The sequence below is a fragment of the Bidens hawaiensis genome, unplaced genomic scaffold (genome assembly GCF_021521415.1).
Source record: "Bidens hawaiensis isolate Kalapana, Puna unplaced genomic scaffold, B.hawaiensis_p1.1 tig00026182_1, whole genome shotgun sequence".
Lineage (NCBI taxonomy): Eukaryota > Viridiplantae > Streptophyta > Magnoliopsida > Asterales > Asteraceae > Bidens > Bidens hawaiensis.
This window is the reverse complement of record NW_027494208.1, coordinates 64,918-71,475: the sequence shown is the minus strand read 5'-3', so window position 1 is coordinate 71,475 and position 6,558 is coordinate 64,918.

Below are 6,558 nucleotides of genomic sequence, written 5' to 3'. Positions count from 1 at the left end.
TGTTTGGTTTGTTGTGATAGGGGGTTCAGGGTTTTATACACAATTTTCCACGTGACCTATATACGCAATTTTAATATTATATGTTAAAATAAATATAAAACGAGGGGATGAAATAGAATTACAAAATAACACATACACGACAACTATCTGGCACAGTGATATCATCTTATTAAATAGAATTAGGTCATAACATTACAATCCGTACGTCGCTGCGTGTTTTATAAAAGAAATCACCCAACATATATCCCACTTGTAAGATGGTAGCATTCCATGTGAAAACACTTCATGCTTGTATTTTTGAGGTGGCACCGAATTCATTAAAAGCCTCGGTCCATCTTCGTGAAGTAGTAGGTAGTTTGAGCTGGTCCGTGCGTGGTGTTCCTCGCTCCAAGGTAGAATGGAGTTTAATGTGCCTGTAATCGGCACTGATGGGATATATGAAGGTGGACTAATTAAGAGTTCCACTTTGCCACGGCTACCCCTACGACTACATGTCACCACAAAATAGCGTCTACACAACCACTATATGGTTTTAAGCATATTGGCTTGAATAATATAAATAGGGTCGATGATTTTTGAATAAATTGTAGGTCGAGAAGGAAATATCGTTGGTAAGAAACATTTTTGAGGGGGATATGGTAGACTAAAGTGTTTGTGTAAATGGTTGACGGTAGTCATTTTTATAGTCAAAAGTTAGGCGCTGCGTTAAGGGCTTTAGGGGACGGTAAGTGTTACCGATGATATCATTATATGCCACGGTTGTGACTTAACACAAAGGTTATCACCGACATTATTTTTGCATGCTTTGCAGACTTTTTAGAGTTGTTTCAGTCGTTACAGGCTTTACAGGCTTTTCAGGCCTTAAACGCCGCGGTCATGCCTAAACGAATCGGTAAGAGCCACTTTAATTTTGCATGCTTTGCAGAGAGGTTGAATACACTTCACACACTTTGTAGATTTCCATGTTACCCATATACGCCTAGGTGAGATCTTAACGCAGAGGTTAACACCCCTAGAAACCATCTATAAAATATATAACAAACTACAAGGTAGGTGCAAAACTAGTCAATCCCATACATCACCACACCCATACAACACGATTTAATTCCTTATCCTAGACATAATACCATGCCAAAAATAATATAGAATATGGTTTCGTTGCTCAATATAACTCGGTTGGTCTAGCGGATATTGGTGGTTGTGTAGATGTTATTTTGGAGCCTTTCTTCAAACACGGAAATGATGAACATGTTTATTCGTCATTGATATCCCCGAGAGTGAGATAGAAGGGATGTTTAAAAAATATCTCGATCAACGAGGAGCGACGATTGGTGTGTACCACGTTACTATTAAAGGAAAATATCTGGTACGCCAATTTCGATATTGGAGCAGTGGTCGTAACACTTTTATTGTATTTGTAATTTAAAGATTAAATTATGATTATAATACATTACATGATGATTGGTTTCGAATAAGTAAATGTAATTGATAGTCCTAAGAGTGAGATTAAAGGCATGTTGATAACATTCTCAGTCAACGAGGATCGAGGATTGATGTGTACCACATTACTATTAATTTAAAGATTAAATTATGATTAAATTTACTTTTTCATTTAGTTGTTTACTGTAACACCTTTATTATATTTTGTAATTTAAAGATTAAATTATAATTATAACACATTACATGATGATAGGTTTCGAATACATAACTGTAAGTTTAAATTATTAATAACACCCTACCAATATTATATTAAAAAAATTTCTAAAATTGTTGTTGACATCTACGAAAGGTTCTTCTATCCTTTCGGGTGGTTCTTTAGAATGTCGTGTGGATGACGCCTGGCACGACCGAGGAGAAGAAGTATGACAGACAGGTCTCCTCCGTTGATCCGTCTGTTGGAACACAAGTAGCTGACGGCTGGCACGACCGAGGAGGAGAAGTACGATAGACAAGTCTCCTTCGTTGGTAGCATTACTAGTTGAGATCTACGATGACCTCAACTTGGCTGCTACATCGGGCCTCGACAACCCTCACCACCACATGTTACCCCAAAATAGCGTCTACACGGCCAACATGTGGCTTTAATAGTAACTGACTTCGTGAGTAAAACAGGAAGGTGTTATTAACAATTTGGGGGTGCTGAGATAAATGTTGTATAGAGCAAACATGGAGGAGGGTTTTATGATAAACATGGAGTAGTGTGTGTTTTATGTTCAAGTTTTGTGTTAGAAAAAATTGTGAATCGGAGGGTGTGTTTGTAGACAAAAAAGTTTAGTGTTTGAAATAATGGTGAATGCTAGTGGGGTTTTGTAGACAAAAATTTCGGTTCACTAAACGCCGCGTTAACAGAATAACGTTACGTATATATGCGCTGTAAGTTTGCAGGATCTCAGATTATTTGTCATTCCAATACTTTGTACTAAATCAATATAATTTTTTAATTGTTTTTTTATTAATAATAGTTGTTTTAGTTATTTAAAGTGTTTAGTAATATAAAAAATAACTTCTTTATTTAAAAATAAACACACTTAACTAAAGTTAACATATGTATTTACATATGTATAATAAATACATAAAAAATAACTATATTAAACATATGTATTTACATATGTATAATAAATATATACAATAGTTAGGCGCAGTGTTAAGGGCTTTAAGGGACGGTTAGTTTTACCGACGTTATCATTCTACGCCGTGGTTATGAGTTACCGCAGCGGTTGTCAACGACATTATTTTTGCAGGCTTTGCAGACTCTTTGCAGTTGTTTCAGGCTTTTCAGGCCGTAAACACCGCGGTCATGCCTAAACGCATCGCTAACAGCCACTTTAATTTTGCATGCTTTGGAGAGAGGTGTAGATGTTGTTTTGAAGTCGTTAATTCTCATTTAGTTGTTTACTGTAACACTTTTATTATATTTTGTAATTTAAAGATTAGATCTGTACTGTTTAATTTTATATAAAGAAATTATTTTTTATATTTTTAAACACTCTTAATAAAAAACACAACAATTATTAATAAAAAACAAATAAACACTTTTATAACTGAAGATTGGTTTAGGGTTGGTTTATGAATAGGGGTGGTAAACATATGTCAATAAAATGTTAACATAATACTACAATCAAATACAACGCCATCTATAAAGTTGGTTTGCCATGTGATGACGGTATCTAACACAAGCCTCTTCAACGTCGTCTTCTATCAGCAGAGATTTGTTTCTAACAAGGTTTTCCATCATCATGCAAACAAGAACCCCTGCAGTAAAAACATTACCGTTATCCTGAGGAACATCTACCTCAACCAAACCAACAGACATTTCATACTTCATGTGGTGAGTAGACCTGGTCCAATAGTGAATAGCATCAAGAAACCACGTGAAAAACAAAGTTATCATCTCAATGTAGTACGCAACATAACGTCGTTTTTCATTCCTCCACCTCGTGTCGGTCCAATATTGGGTAATTACCATGGTCTGCATATCAATACGAACAAGGAGCCAGTCCGATTGTTGAATCCATAATGGGAGATAAACGTAATCAACCTCCCAAAATGGAGGGTATGGTTCTTTATCACCGGCCATCTCCCTAGCGGCTAACGAGTTCGCATCTTTCATATGAACGTAGAAATCAGGAGGCAACACCGTCCAATGTTGTTCTTCGCTTGGATATTTTAATAGCCTTGATTGTCTAACACGCTTCATTCTAAGTGTCCACGCTTCAACATGCTGTACAATTTCGTGACATAAAAATAATACGTAACAATAATACATGGTCTATATAATTTGTTGTAATATAATTTAAATTTAAATAGTCACTCACAACAAATGACAAACACCTGTTGGAATCGAAACCTAGCAGGGCACCACAAAATTTACGATCTAAAGGTTTGGTGATGAAACGAGTATGGCAAAAAACGGTGCATCCCCGTTGTTATAAAAATCAACGGCATCCTTCGACCAACTCCTAGACTCTTCAACTTCAACCGCAAATATCTTTGTTTGTTGGGGGCGTTCTACAGGATCTACATCTTCTGGACCTCCCGAATGAGTACTTGACGACGTGTCTGAAATGTCTACGATAGATGGCCTCCTAACACGCCTCCAATTTTTGTCCGCCATTCTTGCAGATTTTGGAGCCGGTTGAGAACGGAAAAACCCGTCGTTATTTTTCTCCATATTTTGCGTAATTTTTGGTGTGTTGGATGTAATGGTCATGTTGGTATATGTTGTCCACCTAAACCCATACCTTAATCTTTATCGGGACAAATAAGATCCGATAATAATATTACTTAGTGGTTTACACAATTAAGACCCGCTTATTTTCAGCTTTTACCGGACCAGACCACCCCAACTTGACTTAAACCTCAAAGTTAGCAGATTTAAAACTTTGTTGCTCAATATTTATGAATAGTTAAGACGATCAAGGGTATTGTTTATCCACCTAAGCTTAAGCATCAAAGTCTACCAAGCAGCCATTAGATACGATTAAGGTTCAATTTATTAATAGCTAGTGTTCCCCACAACATGACATAACCCCGTTATCAAGCAATACCCCAAATCCATCACCATAGGTGAGTATGCAAAATTTCATCTGTAGGGCTTACATGTAGCGTGTCCCTTGTGGTCCGTTTCTTAATGGTAATGAGACGCGAGCAAGGGGACCCCACATGGCTAACAGCGTGGATGATCAAGTCTGTAGTGTATTTGTACTTTTGTACTTTTTATGATCATGTTTATAGACTTATAAGGGTTTGCACTTTGGCTTTATTTTAAATATCCACAACCCCACTTAGGAATTGTGAATACCCAAATGAATAGATTGCATACAGACCCATGGTCTCCGGACCCGAAGCATCCCATCAATACAGGATTTAAGGTTATAAAACCATACGCCAATGAGGTGCAAAACACTAAACTAGCAGTTTAAGATTTATATCATAGGCTACACGGCATACTCTAACGTTAAACCTACCCAAGCATCATATGATAACGTATTCATATTTTTAAAAACTCACGATACTTCTACTTTTTCATACCAAAATTTGAGGCTTGAGTATGGCCCGACCTTTCATTGCTTCTTTTCCATGGACAAAACGCTTTACCCACAAAAGATTTCCGTTTTAACCGTTTTATCAAATTTGCCCTTTCATTTTCAAGGCTGAGCCTACCGACACATCCCAAGTTAAGTGCGTTTTATTTTATTTATCTCATATTATTAGTAGTTTGAAAAACCGATTTCCGATAAATTTCATCATCTCCCACTTTAATGCAAAAGAAACTAAAAACAAGGGATATTTTTTTTAAACAACGTACGAAAACGAAAAACAAGTGAAAACTTTTTATTTATTTTTTTTTCAACAACTAAGTAAAATAAATTCTCATCCCCACACTTAGAACGAAATCGTCCTCGATAAGAACAAGGAAAAGAAATAAAATAAAAATAAAACGTAAATCATAAAATTAAAACTTGAAAGAACAGAAATTAAAATAGAGAACAGGTTACTCCCCTGGTTTAGATGCGGATTCTTCATCAGCTGTGTATGACTCGAACGAACGACCGTATAGCATTTCATTTGCCCGCAACCTCGGGCGAACCAGTTCCAAAACGCCATCAGAGCTACCATGCGCATAATAATACCTGTAAAAACTCAAACTCGCTCGCATGTAGCGGCGTACAAAATAGAAAACAAAAACATAAGAAATAAACATATTTTTGTGTTTTTGAATTTTTTTAATTTTTATTAAATATTTAATTTTTTTTTGTATTTTCTATTTTTAAATAACAAAAATAAAAATAAAAAAAACAAAACTCTAAATCTCGGGCTGCCTCCAGAGAGCGCTTAGTTTAACGGGTCCTCAGCCTGACCCCAAATCTCAATTTCAATCAGGTTTCTTTATCCGTTTCCCACTCGACCCGTTTCGTTTTATTTGTCTACTATTAGTTGGGAAAAACTTACCAGAAAAATTTATAGAAATTTTGAAAAACTGAAACGGGTCGGACCACCAAGACTTATACTTACCCGGACCAAACTTTATACGAGTCGTGTAATGAAGGAGGATGTCATCTTTGCTGTGTGTCAACTTTTTATTTTGTTTCATATGTCGTATCCCCACTTTCAAGTTCGTTTGATCCAAGTATACATGTTCCCTCTTCTGTGATGTCTCCCTGAAAATTAATCTTCCTATTCCTTCAATGTCACTTCCCGGGTCAAATTGCGTATCATCTACTTCCATAGAGGTATCCTCCACAAGCTCTTCATGACAACCCTCGATATCCAAGATAACCACATTCGCCTTCTTAACCTCCGTCAAAGTAGATGCAATGATAGCCGGCAGCTTCCTCTCTTCATCTAAAAACGCATACTCAAGGTGGGCAGGCGAATCCTTAATCTCTAAGGAAGAAGGAGGAATCTCGACCGAAGGTCGGTCCATCGGATCGTCTCGTACGATCTTAGCAGACACGCCAGATTCAGAGGTATGCGACTCGGTATCGTCATCTAAGGACTGTTTAGTTATGGCAACCATCTCAATCTCTGGAATCTCCCTATCGAGAATCTGGGTGT